We start from the raw sequence: 21,673 nt of genomic DNA on the forward strand, positions 1-21,673 counted from the left end.
AACTCTTGTTTTAGCACATCGGTCGATTGACAGGCGAGTAGGCGGCACTTTGCTCTTGAATGCATTTAACTATTTTCATGTAATATTTGCCTTTTTTTTTGCCAATGTGTGAATGGCTTGTAACGCAACTTAAAAAATTAGCCCTTCCTGGACTTCCTAGGTTGCCTATTAAAGCCTGTAGACTGATTTTTATGCAAAGGAAGCGGGTCGCTTTTGTCGGGAAAATCCAAAGGATGTGATGTTTATGCGTGCTCCAGAGAGCCTTGAATCAATAATAGCTTCTCTTCCACATCAACAGACAGTCTGCAACACTAGGTAACGTTATCTTAGAGATGGAATCCAGCAAACCTCCGGCTCCCAGCACAACACCGACTCCTAAACAAACACAAACAAAAAGAGTAAGCCAAAAAAGAAAGAAAATAAATAAATAAATAAATAAATAATCTACTGAAACCAGTCTGGCAAAGCGGGAACATGATCGTAGAAAACTAGAGTGAACATCGGCAGGGCATTTGATTCCTGGGGGGACCTTCGTTCGGTTTTGGGGATCAAAACAGACCCTGAACTGGTGTTCTTCTTATTGGACAGGTAAGCTTACATAACTGCAAAGCATGTGAGATATAGTGCCATAAGAACTGATCTGTGTAATTTTAGCTAACCTGATCTTGCCTGCTAACGCTGACGAATTGCAAGCTACCTTGCTTCGTAACATTAAAATAATTTCAACGATCTTCTCTTTATACTAAAAGTCAGGTATACAGGATCAATTTAAGCAAATACGCTGGTTTCTTGATTCTTGTACAACAGATGACATACAAAACATACAACAGTGCAACATAACAGTGCAACAGTAAACTGTCTGGTATAGTTTGGTAGTATGTAGCTGTATGTGTGTATCAGTATGCTATGTTAGCTGACAAGTAGTTTTAGCTTAGTCTCAAAGTTTTAGTAAAACAATCATAACTGTGTAATTTTAATTATGCTACTTCATCTGTCAGCATGATGCCAGTGAATCACGTTCAGTCTCTTTGTACGCTACATCATTGTTTTGGATGCTCGCTCGCGTCCCTATGGACTGTGTGCACGAACGCGAGCACGAGCAACAGGTAGCTGGCTGCAGTTCAGGTGTCATTAATAACAAGAGTTTCTGAATCTTACATACTGCACCTTTAAACTAATTGTTGACAAAAAAAGTTAGTTGTCGAATAGTCATCTGATCTCATTTAATGTAACATGAGATCACATTAAACTCTGTTAGCGCCTGACTGAGGAGAGGAAGAATTACACAGCTCACACTGAATGCACTCCAAACCTTCCAAATAGCTTCAGGTGATGTAAATCGCAAAATATGAAGGAATTATAATGCAAAAATACTAAAAAGGGAAATACAGAAGCACTCTCGTTGTGGAATAAGCAGAGCTGGAGCTCTTTAAAGGAAACACCCCGGTGTTACATCTTTAATACCAGTTATATTTAATGTGTTACAGCTTTACTAAAGTTCAAATAATAATTAAGCAGGTCATGTAAATAACTACAAAGTCCAAAACTGTCATTTCTCTGTGCGGTCAGCGCCTCTTCTATGAGTTGCATGAATGTCCCTATCTAAGGGGGAAGAGATTGAAACTGCATCTGGCTGATACACACTCTGTCACAGGGATTCTCATCCCTAGAGCGCACGCTTAATGCAGCTAGATTATAACGTGATGGCTCGTGACTTATTGAATCATAATATATGTGTCACTGTGTGTTTCTTATTGTGAAGAAAATTGGCAATACGCAGCTTTTTTAACAAGAGAGAGTTTGTTTTTTTGTGAGTTAAAGATGGACTGAAGTGAACAAAAAAGGTGAGAGGGTAGTCTTCACCCCATTATACAGTGCAACAAAATAAGTTTTAGATTTGTTTTTGTTTTGGCTTGTTTTCCAATATAAATATAAATATCCTCTGTATATAAAACTCCTTTAAAACAACATACATTTTCTTTAGAAGCTATACTGCAGAAGAATTGTTTTTTACTGAGAATGTTAAATATAATATTAAAAATACAAATTTTTAAAATATCTAATAATCCTTTAAAAAAAAAAGATGCATTCACCTGAGAAGCAGCATATAAGATATTAGACTTGCTTTTAGAGAATAGATCTTGAATATGAGTATATCTTGTCTTTACTACACTCGCAGAAGTACAACCAAGTGAAAAAATACACATATACAAAATACACTTATATTTAAGATACATTCTCTTAAAGCAATCTTATCTTCTCTTATGTTGCTTCTCAAGTACATGTATCTTGTTTCAAGGATTTTTAGACAATTTTAAATGGAAAACAAGATAAAAACACTTGATAATAATAGGATTTTTTGGAGTGAATTTCTTTACTTAATTAAACTTGTAAAAAGTATTTTTCCCCCTTTAATTCAGTGAATGTCATTTAGGGGCCGTATACACGACAATGTTTTCAACTAAATATGAAAAACTTTACGCGTTTTGGCTGTTCGTTTACACAACGGCGTTTTGGGGCCTGAAAACGCAAACTTTTGAAAACGGGTTTCAAAGTGCAAGTTTTTGAAAATGATGCCGTTATCGTCTCCGTGTAAACATACAAAAATGCTAATTTGTGAAAATGATGACGTCATGCGCACACGTATTACGTGTTCAGTCTATGGGCACGCGTGCGAGTACTTCAAAACAACACGCGAGACATTCAAAACTACAATGGCGGACTACAGGACTGTGTTTGTGCTGCTCAAGATTTTGTTTATTGTTTATTGATACTTCTCCAGCAAAGTGTAGATTTACTGCATCACTACTACGACCAGCGATCGCCATCTGCATTGTTTGTATTCACCGCTCTGTGGAAGAATGCTTGTACGCGCAGGCGCGTAGTGTTTCTTTACAAAGTGACATCGCCAACTAATGCCTGGCATGCATAATACAGCGTTTTTAGTCGTTTTTGCGGATCCGTGTGAACGAGGATCCTTTGACAACGTTGTTGTCTGTACGCAAAACTTTTCAAAAACGCAAAGGAAAAACGTTTCCGTTTTTAGTACATCGTTGTCGTGTAAACGTACACTTTTATTATTTTTAAAAGATGATTTTGTCCTCTTTATTGTTACTAAGCTTGTTTAATACAATCTTTTAAGTTGGGGCACAAGCTGAACAATCGGTTAATAGCTAATGATTAATCATTGCAATAATCGCAGAATAGTCGAAAAATCATTCTAGATTAATCGATTATCAAAATAATCGTTAGTTGCAGCCCTAATTTAAACGGATGAGCATTTTCACAAAAAGCTCAATGTGGTCAAATGCGTTCGACACATTCAACCATCTCCGAATTTGGCTGAAGTGGACAAATCTTAAAACGTTTTGGACCCAGTTTACACCTGTCTTTAGCATTGTCTAATTTCAAACGGATCGGCCAAAACACATCTTAATACCAGGTATAAACGTGGAATCTCGTAGGTTGTTAAATTGGAACACTCTACATTTTTATTTTCACCCCTTTTCTCCCAAACTTGGCATGCCCAATTCCCAATGCGTTCTAGGTCCTCGTGGTGGCGTAGTGACTCGCCTCAATCTGGGTGGCGGAGGACAAATCTCAGTTTCCTGCACGTCAATTCGTGCATCTTATCACAAGGTTTGTTGAGCACGTTACCACGGAGACCTAGCGCGTGTGGAGGCTTTACGCTATTCTCCGCGGCATCCATGCACATCTAACCATGTGCCCCACCGAGAGCGAGAACCACATTATTGTGACCACGAGGAGGTTAATCCAACGTGACTATCCACTAGCAACCGGGCCAATTGGTTGCTTAGGAAGCCTGACTGGAGTCACTCAGCACGCCCTGGATTTGAACTTTCGACTCCAGGTGTGGTAGTCAGTGTCTTTTACTTGCTGAGCTACCCAGGCCCCCCCACAACTCAGCACTCTTAAACAAATAGTGATCCGCACAAAGGACTCAACTCCCCTGAGGACTTCCGAAATCTCAAGTTTGATGTTAGCATGTTGCTAAGCTAAAAGCAACATGTGATACTCAAATAAGCATATATATACACAGCACACACAAATATGGTGTACAATAATCCATTTTTGATTATAAAACTATTTTTAGCTATACTTTTACATGTTGTTATTGAATTAAATGTATGTTTGTAAATAATATACATTCAGAACAATAAAATAAATAGTAAAATAATGCTGCCTACTTTTGGGACAGTATCCACGTTGCGAGCACCTTAAATGCCTGATGCCTTAAGCCAAAGTATACTTTGGTTGTCCGCACTGCTAATCGCAATGCGCGCACAGTCCACGCACGGCCCAGATTTTTCTTGACACATGGAGAGTCTGCGCACATTGTTGGCACATGCGCCTGTTTGCCATGGAATGTATAAAGAGAGTATCACAAAGCAGTTGTATTGTGCTGCGTCAAACACTTTAGTATTCGCTCATGGTCAAAAGAAAATATTTTGAAAGGCAATGCGGCCCACAAATGCGATATGATCCATCACGATCCAGACCTTTAAAATGTTACATCCATAGGAAGCTATAATGTTATTGAATAGACTCATAGACTGCCATGCGAGTACGACTACATAAGATAATTTAATTGGAAAAAAAAAAGTCAACCCTTGGGTTTGTCAGAATCAGTTGTAGTCAACACTTGGATGAGATCCAGTACAAGAAAAATTATCCACGCAGAGCAAAAGTACAGCTTGTGAATGCCAAGTGTGAACAAAAACACAAACGTGAACGCAAACAAACACAGTCCACAGCGTGTAGTTTGAGTGTAACAGCTACGCAGTAAGTTACTCTTTAACAAAGCTTTTCAAAATAAACAAACATACAAGACTTTGAGATGGAGAATCCTCCACTCAAACACACAAAGTCTGACATAAGATCAAACACATTAAATGTCCTTCCCACTGCAGTTAACTTGGAGAACAGAGATGCGGGCTCAGATGCCTACACACACAGTCCCTCAGGCAGCAGAGCACAGCATACTTGTCATTTGAGCATGAAAGTCATGGTCTCAGACTGGTATACGTGTTAGGGAGGTAAAGGCTAAATCACTCTCCTAGGGCCTCCGACAGAAACAGGGGTCATATATCAGTGAGTCTGGGGGGGGGGGGGGGGTAATCAGCTTTATTTTAATTAAGTCTCTCTCTCGGATCAGGCAGAGACTGATTACCAGAGCACTCAACTTATGATGCAACTACTCTCAAGTCATGTGTGGGAGAACATGTGTACTATAAAGCGAGACCGTTTTAGCTGTAGGGTAAATGGAGGGTGAGGTAGGTGTCATGTCTGAACAATCATGACAATGCAACTTTATTCTGTGCTTAAATGCGATACGATACTACAGTTGCCCAGTGGGATGATTAAGAAGCGTTACAAATAAAACCGGTTTTGGACAATGTCAATGGTATGAGCAGAATCACAGCTATTTACTGTGAATTGTCATATACAGGTTTAAAGACCTGCTGATGGACATTTTAACAAAATGAAAGTATGACAGCATACACTCTCCTGCCATTTAATTCAAAACAATACAATTTCTATTCTCTGCGTGCCTTTCCGTCTCACACATGATCGAGCACTCAGCCTTTCAAAGTATACTGTTAACCACAAGCCTATATAGACATGTTCAATGCATCACACTATGACTGCTTTGGAATACTCTTTTAGCGCAGTCAAAGGCAGCAGATGCAGCGCCAATGTGCAAAGACAAGGACTGTCAGTGTGCAGCCTAGTTTTTCTAGATATGCAGACAGTCCTTGTCTTTGCACATGCATACTGTGCTGATGACAAAATTTGCGTTACATGCAGAGTGCTCTCACGTGTGTGAGAGCATTCAGATAGAGATGTTGTAGTAGTAGTTCTCATTTATACTTCAGTAGCAATAATGGTGTTAGTCCTGGTAAGTTTGATTAATTTCTGCGAATCATTTTAACATGTCCATTTCAATTAATCACTGAACTTCCTGCATGCATTTTCCCTTTATTGTAATCTTTTAGTAAAAATATATCAGTAAATATTACTGCTTATTATGTATTGTTACATTAGTACATATTGATAAAATTATTATAATTCTTCTTTGAGTTCATTTAGTGAAAACAAAATGTAGAAAACATTCCTTTCTTATTTCAATTAATGAAACATTTTGTATCTATTTGGCTATAATCGTTGCAGTGGTAGTTCCTTCTAAGCCATTTCAGAGCAAATACATAAATAATCAAGACTCAGCTCTGTCTCGCAGCCCTAATTTAGAGGTGATGTTGGTGAATCTGGTGCTGTGAGGGGTAAATATTGTTGTAACCAGTGCAGTGACCAGCAACTGTTGGTGTTCAATGAGGGTAATTTAACCAAGTTAACAGGTGTGTTAAAGAGCCCATATTATGCTAATTTACAAGTTCATAATTTTATTTTGGGGGTCTACTAAAATAGGTTTACATGCTTTAATGTTCAAAAACACATTAGTTTTCTTATACGGTACATTTCTTTCCCCTCTCTTCTTCCTCTGGCTCAAACGCTCTGATTGACCTCCTGTCTCTTTAAAGCCCCCCTTTCCAAAAAGCGTGGACTGCTCTGATAGGTCAGCTGTCCTAGTTTGTTGTGACTGGTCAACCGCGTAGAGCATGTGTCAAAATGTAACACCCCTTACCATAACTGAGTTGGTAAATTGTTATTTTGTAGCTTTCTTACAAGTACACTGTTGATTATATTGAACCTAACAAAGCTTCAAGTAAAAGACACGTACCACATCTAAGTTAGTCATCTTTTGCTTGAATGGGTGTAGCCGAACCTTTTTCGCCCGAGATATGAACAGAAATCAGAGGCTTACTCGTGGTTAGACATTACCAGGGGTATTAGAGAGTTAGTGAGCAAGTTAGCCATGGACTACCGATAGCATCTGAAACATTACAGCATGTAATTATATAAGACTCTTGAGATCGACCATTTTGTTACACAGTTTTAGGTAAAACAGCTGAAGAGCAAACTCTTACCAAAACCATAACATTACATAGCAAGTTAGCAGAGCACTAATGTGGATTGCAGATGTAAAATGACCGTTTGTAAAAATAAATCCATCTCCACACTTGATCACTATTCATAATAGAAAGAACAACAAACAATCTGCACAACTGCAGGGAAAAGTGGGCCTGCAGCTGATTAGCAAAACTATGTTAACACAATAACATTAGCTAGCAGGTTAGCAGAGGCCTAAAGCTGTGCACTGGGTGTACACCGTAGCTACAACACAAAACTCCGCATTTGAACTCTCGGTAGCAGATAAATCCACAAATAATCAAACATACTTATTGTGATCCTGAAGCACCAGATTATCCCAACAAAGTGGGAACTGCACCATCTTTCAGGAGTAACCTTCTTGAAAATCCAGCACTGGTGGTGGTTGTACTGCTAAATAATGAAAATAAATTTTAACTACTGATTCTTCAGTTCGTCTGCATTTAGAAGTCCAAAAAGGTTTTGCTTTTGCAGTGAAGAAAACAGCATCCTCTCGACATGGCGACAACACTAACCCAACTCATCCTGGCCTTGGCTATTACTACCTTTGTTTGAGGGCGGACCAAAGTAGCCCTTAGGCAGGCATTATGCAAATGTGTTAAATAGTGACTTAGATACTTTACAGAAGAAATGACTGGACTACAAACAGCCCGTTTCTTGTAGTTCTTGAGCAGTGTTGTCTGTGGGAGAGAATAACTCCCTTTTGCGTGGACTTTGTGTTTTGTAACTTTGCAGACCTTTTACATGCACAAAGAGCTATGTTAGACACTAAAGGAAAGGTAAAATCCCAAAAAGCATAACAGGGCCTCTTTAAGATTTTGTTGCAGAAAGGTCAAAAGCTTATAAATCATGAGCTTATGAGACCAAGAAAGAAACTCCCACTGAACTCATTGCCTACTTTTCAAAGAAGGCACCTTTCAGGATAGGAAGAAGGTCTGACTGCCTCTCATTTCCTGTTTGAGTCAAATACTCACAGGCAGTTTGACATCAGCAAGAGTCTTACATTCACATACCTTCAAGGAGGAGAGCGTATTTATCTGTATGAACAGGGCTAATATTTACACAACACAAAATAAGCTATTATTCACACAGTCTTCTGTCTTTCCAAATCCTGTCCAAAAAAAGCTTAGCACAAAAACATGGATGGGATGTGTGTGTGGACTGTTTCAACCCAGTGTGTGATGTCAGTCTCTTGCATTAACACCCCTAAATGTACAAACATCTGCACACAGTCAAGCTCACACACACTAGCTGGATTGTTCTAAGAACAGACAGAGAATCAAGACACAAGGCTCATGATCCAAGGCTCTCCAACTTCTCTGTGATGTTGTATTGATGACTACAGACTAACCCCTTTTTGGCTGGCCAACGAGGTGATGTTTTAACTCTTCCCCTTAGCCCTAATTGGCAGGGATGTGCTGAAATTTCAGCGGCCAAAAATGTGTCTGAATATGGCCGAAAGAGAAACAATTGAACAGGAACAGTTACTTTAAAATCCGGTAACAGAAACACTCGCATGGAGAAAAAGCATTGTTTATGACCCTTTTCCCACCTGGTATTAAGATGTGTTTTGGGTGATCCGATGTGGTCAGCCCTTAATACAGATCTAAATGTGGTCTAAAACATTTTGTGATCGGATCACATAAAACACATACGAATGTGGTCAAAATCTGACCAGACCACATTTGAGGTGTAAATGCCAATACGTCCTGTACGTGTCCTGGCAGAAGTGAAGCACCGGCCTTCATCTGTCAATCAACCGCTGAGCTTAACCATGAGTTAAAATGTTGCTGTTTACGAGCGGCTTTAAAAGGAAATAGCTGTCCAATCACAATACACAATGACAAGAGCTTCACGGGTCTTCTTTAGTGTGTCTGATATCAACACAGATGACAAGCATGAACAACTGAAACTCCTTTAATACTGCTAATACACTAAAATAATGGATAATTCTGCTTGATATGCTGAGTTTCTGCTTAGATAAAATTTCAACTACATCTGGGAGAAACAGTGTGGTTTTTTTGCACTTTCTTTGTCTTTTTAGACTTTGTTGCGCTTTATCATCATGCAGTAACACACTGACAAAGTGACTGATGTCAACATGAAACAGTGACCCTTCCCTCCAAATACGAACAGTGGTCATAGATGACGTATTTAAGTGACCAGGTGTAAACAGCCATGTGTCTTACCTGACCACGTGATCAGATCACCCGAGATGCATCTTAATACCAGTGGAAACAGGGTCTATGTTGCACATTAAAGTCCACATCCCGAGAAGGGAAGTGATCGCTCTTTTGGTTATTAGCGCATTAATGAAGAGCATTTTCCAGTGCTCCAATAATGTGTTATGTGTCACAGCAGTTACTGTCAAGTTCCAATATGATATTAAAGAAGCATAAAGACACCATTAGAGTAGTCGATAAGACTCAATATATTAAAAGTCTCTTGAAGCCATACAATAGTTTTGTAAATTGCAAAGGATGTGTTTAAAAAGTACAAATATCATCTGCACATGCAGCGCACTTTAGTGACACACACTCATAACGAACGGCTCGTGAAGCGCTACTGTTTTTAGCGCAGCTCAAAGCTTTTCCTGGAATGTGCCAATAGAACTGACATCATGTTCACTGGAATTCCTGTTCATTTTGCTGCTGCATTATCAAGTAATTACCAATAAATATTTTATTAGTAGGCTACACATTTTTATGTAATTCTATGTCTACTCTATTTTATAATGTAATGTGTAGTTATGGGAAAAGGTGGTTCTGTTGTCCCCATAATAATAACATTTAGAATTTGTTTAATTATCCTAAACAAAGTCTAATTTAAAATAATAATTTTCAGTTCTTGCCCAAGTGTGTCCAGAATTTTCTGTTTCGGGCAAGAATTTTAATTTCGGTGCATCACTACTAATTGGTTCAAATATCTGTCAGTCTAGACTGTGTCTACTAATGGGAGGCTGCTGATTTGGGGTTTTATGACTGTATAACACACAAAGAGTGGTTGCCTTTGAGAAATAGTGGAGAGCTCACTGCAGGTGAAACAGAACCACAAAAAAAGCTTGAGGCACACTTAGAAAAGTACAGGTCTCAACAGTAAAGTTTCAGGTTAGTTAACAGAACTGTAAAAATATTGGCAGGGCAAGTACAAATCTGAACTACTGGCCCAACCAGAAAAAAAATTCTTACTGTTTAAACATGGCCTTCATAATAAAGAAGAAAAATGCCATTTCATTTGGATGTATATATTGTCTGTCACTCACATGCACTGTGTTAATGAAGACCTCCACATGTCGACAGAACATCTTGGTTAAGCAATATTAATTTTTAAGCAGAGCACTTCAAAACACCGATCGGATTCCTAACACTCCCAGTGAGGCCATTGAGGGTAGGGACAAAAACCCCAGCAGAATACCAGCTAGAGCCAGATCACCTCATAAAACTCATGCATTACCCCCTGCTTCCTTTTTAATATACATGCATTTAAACAATGTGTGTGTTACGACCTCAAAATATCTAAAATACGCGTTTTTGTCTTCCGCTGACTTTGCACATACCCACATAAGGGCAGCTTAACTGGCGTACAGTCATTTATAAATCATTGATAAGTTGTAATGACGCGCTTCCTGACTCCTCCTCCACGTGACGCATGACCTTACCAATTACCTTACGTCATCCCTCTCATGAGTGCGTGTCACAGAGATGTACGGAAGTGAACATTTGTAGTTAAAAGTATATAAGTATTGTTTTGTTTCTGCGTTCAGAAGAAATTTTTTTGTCAACTGGAGTCGTGTGGATTATTTTGATGCACCTTAAATATGCATTTTGGACCGTCAAAAAATGGAGGACATTCACTTGCACTGTTTAGAGGAGGAGGCCTGAAATGAAATCCTAAAAGTCTTAAATTCTGTTTTGATGAAGAAAGAAAATCAGATACATCTTGGATGTCCTGATGGTGAGTAAATTATCAGCAAATTGTCATTTTTGGGTGTACTATTCCTTTAAGGACAATAAATTCTAGGCTAATATTAAATAGTGTGTATATCTCCCAGCATGCTTTTGAATGGCCCAATTAAACCCTGAAATGCTCTTTTCTCCCGAGACTGCATTTTGGATTGGCTACTTTTTCAGCCATCTTGTGAGAGTCTGCGGATGTCCTGAACTCCTTTCCAATGTGGATGTGAGTATGCATCAATCAGACTCTCAGCAGTGAAAGGGTACAGGCTAATAATTCCCCACTGGGCGCTACAGGACGCTGACTAGCCCTCAGTCTGAAGATGATGTCGATTGCCCTTTTGCTTTTGACAGGAGAATTAAACCAGGCCTCAGTTCAGCACTAACAGTAGGGCTGCAACTAATGATTATTTTGATAATCGATTAATCTAAAGATTATTAGAATGATTATATCTACTATATGCTTATTGCAGTGATCAATCATTAGCTCTTAACCGATTATTTAGCTTACGCCCCGACTTAAAAGGTTGTATTAAACGTGCTTACTAACAATAAAGAGGACAAAATCATCTTTTAAAAATACCTCTAAATGACATTCACTGAATTAAAGGGGGAAAAATACTTTGCTTAATTCAGTAGAGAAATTCACTGCAAAAAATCCTATTGTTATCAAGTGTTTTTGTCTTGTTTTCCATTTTAAATTGTCTAACAATCCTTAAAACAAGATACATTTACTTGAGAAGCAACATAAGATATTTAGACTGGCTTTAAGAGAATGTATCTGAAGTGTATTTTTTCACTTGGTTATACTTCTGCGAGTGCAGTAAAGACAAAATATACTTCTATTCAAGATTTATTCTCTAAAAGCCTAAGTCTAAATATCTTATATGCTGCTTCTCAGGTGAATGCAATTTTTTTTGAAGGATTTATAGATATTTTAAAATATTTGTATTTTTAATATTATATTTAACATTCTCAGATTAAAAAAAATTATTTTGCAGTATAGCTGCTAAAGGTAATGTGCGTTGTTTTTAAGGAATTTTAGATATTTATATTGGAAAATAGTGCCCGAACGATATATCGAACTGACAGTGGCTCTGCAGACAGGGCGGAGTTCAGCGGTGTCATCACGGTAAGTTGTTAACTAGTCTGTTAAATAAATACTGGAAACTTAAACAATGACCCCATCATTTTCCCTTTTCAATATAACTAATATAATGTTAACCTTGTTCCTGACAACCATGTCACTCATGTCTGTTTGCTGTTAGCCAGCTATAGTTTATCAGTGTAGTCAGTAATGTAGCAGATTGAAAGGTAAACATCAGAGCATCTTTTTGTAGCTCAGCAGAAAACGGTGCAGTGGTGGATTTTGTCTGTTGAGTGTTGATTTCACGCTATGTTATTACCTAGTTGTGGGACACAATGCTGGAATGTAAAATAAACAACGTCTGTCTTTTACTCTCCGTGACAACGAGCTTATAGCTAACTAGCTAATCACGCAGCTACTTTCATTGTTGTCAGCTGAGTGGAAGCTAATGAGTAAACATGTATTCACCAAACTGTTTTGTTTAGGATTCACAGTTTGGTACCCCCTTCAACCGAACAATTCCAGTTGTGTCATTTATAAAATGTAATTTAAAAGTCTGGTTTTCCACCGTTGAAAATTTTCCCTGAACTTGTATAGCAGAATACGGTGTAACAGGCTGCCGCTGTTTATCTTGACTCGGCAGTATTAATAGTCAGCATTTGACTGATCCTAAACAGTAATACTGATGTTTATTTAGCTATTTTATTTTATTTTTATTTATTCTTTATTTTAATGGTCAGCATTTGACTGATACTAAACATACAGTACTGATGTTTATTTAGCTATTTATTGTATTTTTATTTTCTCAGTGTTCATTTCTAGAATTTGTTGACAATGTATAATAATGATGTCAAATATTCTTTGATAAAAATATGTAAGAAAGCAGCCTTCTGTGTACCTTTGCATAGTCATATCGGTGCAAAATAGGTGAAAAATCCACATAGAAAAGGTCAGTTTTCATTCCAGCTCAAAAATTTAATATATCGGCCACCATATCGGTAATCGGTGAATCTTCCCTCTCTAAAATTGGTATCGGTCTCAAAAATCCCATATCGGTCGGGCTCTATTGGAAAACAACCCAAAACGAAAACAAATCAAAAACGTATTTTGTTGCAGTGTATAATGGGGCGAAGACTACCCTCTCTCACCTTTCTGTTCACATCAATCCATCTTTAGCACACACACAAAAAAAAATCTCTCTTATTAATAGCTGCGTATTGCTAATTTTCTTCACGATAAGAAACACACAGTGACACATTTATTATGATTCAATAAGTCACGAGCCATCACATTCCAATCTAGCTGCAGCAAGCGTGTGCGAGGAGGAAAGCGTCCCCGAGACAGAGTGTGCATCAGCCGGGTGCAGTTTCAATCTCTCCCCCTTAGATCAGGACACTTCACGCAACTCATAGAAATGCCAGCTTCAGACTTGGTAGTTATTTACATGATCTGCTTCTGTATTATTTGAACTTTAATAAAGCTATAACGCATTAAATATAACTTCATTAAAGATGTAACGCCGGGGTATTTCCTTTAAAGACGCTCAACACATTTCTTGCTTCAGCGGAACGACAGCTCCACTTATTCCACAACGAGAGTGCTTCTGTATTTACTTATTTGGTATTTTTGTATAATTCCCTTATCTTTGTAATCTACATCACCTGAAGCTGTTTGGAAAGTTTAGAGTGCATCTGGACTGCGAGCTGTGTAATTCTTCCTCTCCTCAGTTAGCAGTACTGCATCTGTTTTACCTCCTCAGAGTAGGTAAGCCATTGCATTCTGAATGGCAGCCAGCGGTCCAAATATTTGAATCTAAAGTCAAGCTCACACCCAATCCAAATCCAAATGTATTTCTATATATGAACAGTAATTTGAACAGTAGTCTGAACATAGTCTGATCAGAATTCAAGTGTTCTTTTCATTATTCAGGACAAATGTTATCTAATCCCTATGATTGATAGGAAATATTGCTGAGAATATGGTACTAAAAATAATCTGGAGAGGCTACTGCTGTCACCAGAAGTAATGAGAACAACATGTAACAGTCACTCACATATTTTCCACCATTCCCCACACTGCCAAGTGCCACATATCCTCCTCCATCACTTCTGCCATGTCGAGCATGAATTCAGCACATCATTAGAGGACAAAAATCACATAGATAGAAAGTCACTTTGCATCATGCTGATGCCTACATTGTTACTATAGTAACAATTTAGAAATTCAAAAAAAAATATTTTAATATTGGAAAACAAAGATCTGATATGGACATGCTAAGCAAATCTAAATGAACAACAATACAGTGCTTGAACCTTAAAACTCTAGTGATAGGAGTAACTATTACTAACACCATATATGTACTCTGCTTTTAGTTGGCATCTGCCACAAAACAGAAATGTAATGAGGCTTTAATTAATAACACATCTGGAATTACTAAAGACTCATTTCAGGTGTTCAGAATCGGTTCTTTCTTTTGGGAGTCAATAACTCCATTTGTCATGCACTTTGATTTTTGAAACTTTGCAGAATTTTTTACATTCACAATCAGCTATATAACACACTACATGAAAGGTAATATTTGCAAAACCATAACAGATGCTCTTTAAGAAATCTAAGAAAACACCAAACATCCACGTGACAGATAACAACTGAACAACTTGTGAATCTAAACTCCTTGCCGAAAAATGCATGTGGGACTTTTGCCAGAAATCAGTGTATTCCGTTTGTAAACTAGTAGCACGTCGACAGTAATAGGGAAATACTATAAAACATGTTTACAGGTACTTACACATGAAACAAAGACATTAAGGTCAAACACCCTTTCAAAACCTTGAGGCATGAGAGGCGGGTTTAAACACCTCTTAAACACACCCCTTTCTTCATAATAGAACACATCTGTTTCCTTAGGGCTCTTACGGTGCAAAACTTCACTAAAGCGCAATGAAAGTTAAAGGAATATTCCGGTTTCAATACAAGTAAAGCTCAATCGACAGCATTTGTGACAATGTTGATTACCACAAAAATGGGTAATAGTGAGGCACTTACAATGGAAGTGAATGGGGCCAATCCATAAACATTAAAATACTCAAAGTTTCAAAAGTATAGTCACAAGACAAACAATATGCATGTTAACATTAATGTGTGATAAAATCACTTACCAACCTTTTCTGTGTAAAGTTATATCCAGTTTTACAACTTCACTGCCATGATGACAGAATGCTGTAAACCCAAAAAACGACCATAAAAACAACGATTTAAACAACTTTACAAGTTATTTATATTATGCGGGAGTCTAAAATAAGAATGTTAATTAAGTATTTATATAAAATTATAAGCTTCAAATTTTTGCCTTTTTACTCTTCAAAAACCAACCCCATTCACTTCATTGTAAGTGCCTCACTGTAACCTTGATTTTTTCTTTCTTTTTTTTTTTTTTTTTAAAGAATAAGAGGGAGTCAAAATTATTTTTTTGTGGTAATCAACATTATCCCACAAATGCTGTTAATTGAGCTTAACTTGCATTGAACCTGGGATATTGCTTTAGCATGTGAGGAGAGACCTAGAAGTTCTCTGAGGATCAAAGTTAAGAAAGTAGAAGCCTTTGAGTGTCTGCTTTTCAATAGAAACAACATTTACTGCCATGTGAACAGCAAAAACAGCCAGACAGACTGGCCCCAAACCATACACACATCCCCATGTCTTCTCATTCAGATTTCCTTTAGTCTCAACCTTGACTTCCTCAAGGCACCTTACCCTCTACCTAATGAGTGGTGGAATGTTTGTGCTTTTCATCTTTACAGGCCAATCAAACCATAGTCTTTAAGTTATCCAATACACCCTATACAACTGCCAAGACTAAGTGTCACAACCATTTGAACTGACGAAAGCACTCAAAGAGTGGATGCAGTCGTAATCTCTGACATGCAATGGTGAGCATTTGGCATTTATAACGAGCCAACAATAGAAAGACCTTTCTCTCGTATTCAATTGCCACATCACACACAAGACACACAGCACACGTACACACTAAAAAGTCTTGCTTTGGCTAATGAGCACTGCCCGTCCAACTATACACACAGACCTGCCAGACTATCACAGATTAACACTATAATTAATCACTTTGTGGCTTGTCTTAGCAACAGTTCTTTAGCACCAAATCACCAAACATGCCCTGCATTGTATAATTCTGTCATTATTTACTCACACTCATGCTGCAACAAACCTGTATGAATATTACTTTCTTTCTAGAAAACAAAAAGAGATTGTAGATCCCATTTACACTTGACATTAAGATGTGTCTCGGGTGATCCGATCTCATGTGGTCAGGCGAGACATATCGCTGTTTACACCTGGATGCTTAAAGTCTCCTGTGACCACTTGTGTTCGGATTTCAAGGTGAGGGTCTCTGATTTCATGATGACATACGGACCTTGCTATGTTCAAATCCAAAGTAAGAATACGCAATTTGGTAAACACTTCAACATGTTTGCCCATACGAAAAATCGCCACTATTTTACTATAGTAACCATAGTTTCACAATGGTATTTTTAGTAAAACCATGATAACCACAAAATTAACTATGGTTCATACAGTCAAGGTTACTACAATATTACTGTTGTAAAATCATGGTATATAAAGGAATACTACAGTTTTACTGTAGTAAAACCATGGTTAACTGTATCAAAACCATGGTTTCTGCCAGTAAAACCATGGTTACAGCTGTCATGGCAATTACAATTTTACTATAATAAAACTAAGGTTACTTTTCATTAGGGTGCTTCAAAAAAACTTTCTCTAATTACTAAATCAAAATTTTTTAACTTAATATCTGCATTATTATGCTACATGCATCAACAAAGTGCATTTCAAACTCAACATATATTCAACTTTCAGAAGCTGTACATAACTATAGAAGGAATAACACTGATATTAAAATGGACACGAGAATGGATGTTAAAATGTGTTGAATGTTGAAATGTGCATGTATCCGCTTTTTTATAAATTTTCTGATCGGACAGTTATTTCCTTTTAAAGCCGCACATAACTGGCAAACTTTAAACTTAAGCTTTAGCGTAGCGGTTGATTAAAAAGTGAGGTGTTGTACTTCACTGCTGTCCAGGATGCATTCAGGACAGATTAGATCCTCGAATGCAATATGGTCACATGCATTTTTGACTACTTTCGTATGTTGTTTTTGTGATACGATCACAAAGCATTTTATACCACGTTTACACCTGTATTTATTGCTAACCTCTTGTGATCGGATCACCCAAAACGCATCTTACTACCAGGTGTAAACGGAGTCTTTAAGCATAATGTTTACATTTAACTTTCTTTGCATAATTTCTTTCCATACAATAAAAGTGAAGTGACTGAGGACTAATATCTTTTTTTGAGCTCCACAGATGAAAAAAAAATAAAAAATCATAAAGGTTTGGAAGAATATGACAGTAAGTGAATGATGACAGAATTTTCATTTTTGATTAAACTATCCCATTAGGTACATTTCCTACACAAATCAATTCAATTGTGTAATCTGACTGGCCTTGTGTGACCCTTCAACAGTGGATGTTTGAATCTCTCTTTGCTTCAACATCCTGACTGTTTGTCCTTTACGAATTTTTGATCAGTCATTATAAATCAGTTCTGATCATTGAACCTTGCCGCCAAATCGCGTCCAATCAATTGGACCTCAATCCGTGCAAAAACAGTCAAACTCAGTTGTATCACAACATGCCAACAACAGCAAAACAAACTGCTAAGCTAAATGTAGAAAAAGATAAAAAGGGTTAAAGACATAGATTATATATATAGTTATTGTTATTTACGGGTGGGACGTCCCTAGCACTTTTTGCCTTTGACAGTTTTGTTCCCACCACTTTTTTTAAATAGCTTTCATCATGCAAGTGTCTAATGCTGAAAAAAAATCTAAAGTTCTTGAGCAGGAGTTTCCATTTCTTTCATGTGCGTTTTAATACACAAAAATAACACGCTGGAATGTGTTATTTCAAATTTTATAATGAGTGCTTGTTGTGGCTGTAATCAATGGAGCTGAGTGACAACAGTGCATTCAGAAGCGTGCTCTACTCGTTATGCAGCTGGCACTCCTTTTCCAGTAAATCGCAAAGTGTCCCTGCTCATGATATACATCCACTAACGTACAGTTTATTACATATATTACATTAATGCAGATTACTACCCAGAACTCCTTGCAATAGAAACGAAAACTTTACCATTAGACCAATCAGTCATTGTCGCTATAGCTTACTGTTCCATGTATCTATCCAAAAACTAACAAAATCCAAGTTCTGACAGTGTCACGGACAGGGTTGGGGAGTAACGAAACACATGTAACAGGATTACGTATTTAAAATACAAAATATAAGTTAACTGTATTCCACTACAGTTACAATTTAAATAATTGGTAATTAGAATACAGTTACTTTCAAAAAGTATTTTGATTACTGAAGAGATTACTTTGCATTTTATTGTCATTTGTTTCATTTAATATTTAGTCCTTTCAGATGGAAAACATTTATACATATAAATGATGCGATCCAAAGTGCATTTGAACAGTGGTGAAACAATTTCTTATGATGTGTTACATTCATACGAACAGACAGAGAAGTAAGTTTGAAGTAAGTTTGGCGCAGAAGAAATAGAAATAAACCTTGTGTAAATTGTCAGCTTTATGATAAGCTAAAATGCTATTTCTAGTCATTTTACATGCACGATCATATTTTTTTTTTATCAAGAAAATTCACGTTGGATCATAATTCCTTTTTTTCTAGTAAGACCTTTGATATAAGGGCAAAAATCGTATTCTTGATAATCATTTTTGTATTGTTTTCCTGTAAAAAATATCAGAAAAATCCTTAAAACAAGATCAGTTTCATTTATCTTGTTTTAGAAACAACACTGCATAATTATTTAGGTTTTTCAGAGAATGTATTTTTAACATGTGTATTTTGTCTTACTGTACTGGCAGAGTTTTTAATAGTCAAAACAAGTGAAAAAAATCTACCAGTGCTGAAGAAGTAATCCAAAGTACTTAGAATACATTACTGACCTTGAGTAATCTAACGGAATACGTTACAAATTAGATTTTACAGCATGTATTCTGTAATCTGTAGTGGAATACATTTCAAAAGTAATCCTCCCAACCCTGGTCACAGATTTGTGTTCAGATTGAATTTATCAAGGTCATCAAGAATGACTAATTATGAAAATGGTGAAAGATTATATTCGACATTATCTGCACATAACCTAATTAATATTCATGAGTGTCACCACTGATGCCACGCCCCCATCACAAAGTGACACCCCTGTTTAAAGACTACCTTTCTTTGATACGAGATCACTATTAGATCTTCACACCCTTAAACAGAGGCCAAAGTTGAGTTTACGCACTGAAATTGCATTAGATGGCTTCTGAAATTGAAATACTACTGATATGACTTGGAGGTTACTCTTTTGTCAGGCAAAGGCCCTGAAATCAAAGTCATATCAATTTTCATAGAAACCTGTATCTTTTATTTAAAGTGGCACCAAATTGCCTATAATAACACAGTCACTGACCTACCTCTACCAAAATATTGTTCTTCTCCTTGCTAGTCCTAATCCTAAACTGGTAAGGGACGGTTTGATTCAATTTAAGGTGACTTTGTAACCTACATTTAACCTGGGAAATGACTTTGGTTTTGGCTACAGAGGACACAAATAAGCAACATTCAGAGAACTTAAAAATTTCACATGCAGTAAAGTCAATTCAGATCCTCTTTATAGTTTTTCATTTTGACAATGGACCATATTAACCCAATTTTATCTGCTCGCTCTGGATAAAAGAGATGGTGAGTTTACAACCTAGACAGAACTTTAGGGGATCGTATGCCCTACCATGCTTCACGCGCTATGATGCAACATCATGCTCCCTAAGTAGGCAGCTCGATAGGTTGAGACCAAACCTCAATAAACACAATTATATTTAAATATCTATCAAAATGACCATAAAAGGTAAGATTTATTCATGTTATTCGCTCGTGATTCATGAACAATAACAGTGTTGAAACTGAGGTCACAGTACCCCCTCGACTGCGCACGTGACACCCGAAAGAGAGATAATGGAACAACGTTCTACAAAGAAAGAGGCTCTGTTACGATGGTGGTAAGAAACAAACCCCCCACAACCATTCACCAGCTTGTGTTAAATGGGCAAAATCTCTTGATCTAAAAGGTCTACACGCACTGCGACATCTCCGAATGACCCGCAACATTAAACAGCGAAATAAACGACAAAGAGAGTTGCACACTCCAGGTTTCAGGTTAATTCATTGTGGAGTGTTCTTCTCTTAAATCCCAAGATGCTGAGTTAAATGGACCCTCTCTCTCTCTCCAGCGGGACCATGTGGTCCATACAATTCCCCTGAATGCGTCCCTTAAACACAAACCTACACGTTTCATTTACCTTCTCCGGTTATACTTGTGCGCTATCCGTCTGTGACTTGCGATCCCGGATCAGTGGGCAGCATAGAAAGCTCTGGCTCCGTAGACTCGTGGAAATGTGGTATGACTTTTCCATCCGCTCGCGCATAATAGGGAAGGCTTTGAAACCCTCTGCGCATGCGCAGTACTGCGTTGTGTGGCGCAACAGTATCCGGTTTCACGGACATCCATGAATTTCTTCGTTAATTTGATCGTAATGTGATGACCTCAGCGGGACATTTTGAAGGTAAAGCAATACAATATTTACTATTGCATTGCAACGAGGAAAAGCACGAGTTTAAGTGAATAGAGCACCGTCTTCAAGTTCAGTTTCACAAACTGCTGGGAACATTTCCAAAACTTAAAGTAAGACATTATTTGAAAAAGACAGCTAATCACCTAAACATTTTAACATGAAATAATCTGTACTTTCTTTAGTAATTGCTCCAATATTTTGATCAACCCCCTTTCTCTTTTTCCAGTTGACATGACACAGGATGTGAAATCAGGCTTGGTTCCAGATCAAAATCACTGAGGGTGCTTCTGAAAATAGTGGGGGTGCTGTGTAGAAAGTGGAGATGTATCATAATTACATTTTTTTTAAATAGATTAAATCATGTATAAATGCTACTAAAAAAAAAAAAATAAAAAAAAAATTATTTATTTATTTTGTAATGTACAAAACATTTAATGCTTCGTTTTTTTTCTCCACATGATCTGTCGCTGAAAATGACAGCAAAATGCTGCGCCTGCAGATTAGGACATACTGATTTGCAAAATCATGCACGTTTATAAATTGATGCAGGGATTTTTGTGTTTGCTGGGATTCAAGGAAATCTGCTTACCAATTTACAGTATTAGTCTTACACATTCAATTGAGCAGGGGTGTGCAGTTATTTTGGTACGGGGCCACATCAGCTGTTAAGTAGAACATGGAAGAGAGAAGATAAAAAGTTCTGCATATTTGTATTTTTTAAGCCCAGAAGTAGTAGTGTGCTTATGCACTCAATGAATGATGCACAATGATCTTAAATGTATACAGACTGATGGGACCATTCTGCGATTGCTTGAAGTTTTGCTGCTACTTTTCTATCATATGTTAGTAAAACTGAATAAAGGCTGA

The 21,673-nt window shown here is 37.3% G+C and overlaps 1 protein-coding gene across 2 annotated transcripts in view; it reads right to left on the reverse strand.

Annotated features, from left to right (window-relative positions):
* The window catches only part of LOC127414465 (monocarboxylate transporter 1-like), a 41,319-nt gene extending 20,644 nt beyond the window's left edge, over positions 1–20,675 (reverse strand). Inside the window, exons 1-2 of one of the 2 annotated variants that reach the window (XM_051652503.1) lie at positions 20,534–20,669; positions 269–375 (exon numbers count right to left, since the gene is read on the reverse strand). The gene's annotated coding sequence lies outside the window, so the exon portion shown is untranslated. Of the gene's footprint in view, positions 1–268; positions 376–20,533 lie in introns of both variants that reach the window. The other variant, XM_051652504.1, reaches the window with a different exon arrangement.
* Between the last annotated feature and the right edge of the window lie 998 nt (positions 20,676–21,673).

This window comes from Myxocyprinus asiaticus, chromosome 24 (assembly GCF_019703515.2).
Source record: "Myxocyprinus asiaticus isolate MX2 ecotype Aquarium Trade chromosome 24, UBuf_Myxa_2, whole genome shotgun sequence".
Classification (NCBI taxonomy): domain Eukaryota; kingdom Metazoa; phylum Chordata; class Actinopteri; order Cypriniformes; family Catostomidae; genus Myxocyprinus; species Myxocyprinus asiaticus.